The following is a 713-nucleotide window of genomic DNA, read 5'->3' on the forward strand; positions in this document are numbered from 1 at the left end:
AAGTTCATTTGTGTCATTGGATGAACATTTAGGTCATTTTCGTTCTCCATAGTATTACTCTTGTCCAATTATATTTTTTAACCAATCTTGTGCATCCAATAAGTTCATTTGTGTCATTGCATTAACATTTAGGTCATTTTCGTCCTCCGTAGGCTTATTCTGGTGTAATTAGTCTTTTTAACCAATCTTGTGCATCCAACAAGTTCATTTGTTTCATTGGATTAACATTTAGGACATTTTCGTCCTCCCTAGGTTTATTCTAGTTCAATTTGGGTTTTTAACCAATCTTGTGCATCCAATAAGTTCATTTCTTTCATTGGAGGGTCATGATCGTCCTCCATAGGAGTATTCTTGTCCAATTAGAGTTTTTAGCTAATCTTGTGCATCTAATAAGTTCATTTGTGTCATTGGATGAACATTTAGGTCATTTTCGTCCTCCCTAGGCTTATTCTTGTCCAATTAAGGTTTTTAACCAATCTTCTGCATGCAATAAGTTGATTTGTGTCATTGGATGAACATTTAGGTCAATATCGTCCTCCATAGGGTTATTCTTGTCCAATTAGGGTTTTTAGCTAATCTTGTGCATCTAATAAGTTCATTTGTGTCATTGGATGAACATTTATGTCATTTTCGTCCACCCTAGGCTTATTGTTGTCCAATAAGGGTTTTTAACCAATATTGTGCATCCAATAAGTTCATTTGTGTCATTGGAT

This window comes from Cicer arietinum, chromosome 6 (assembly GCF_000331145.2).
Source record: "Cicer arietinum cultivar CDC Frontier isolate Library 1 chromosome 6, Cicar.CDCFrontier_v2.0, whole genome shotgun sequence".
Taxonomy (NCBI): Eukaryota; Viridiplantae; Streptophyta; class Magnoliopsida; order Fabales; family Fabaceae; genus Cicer; species Cicer arietinum.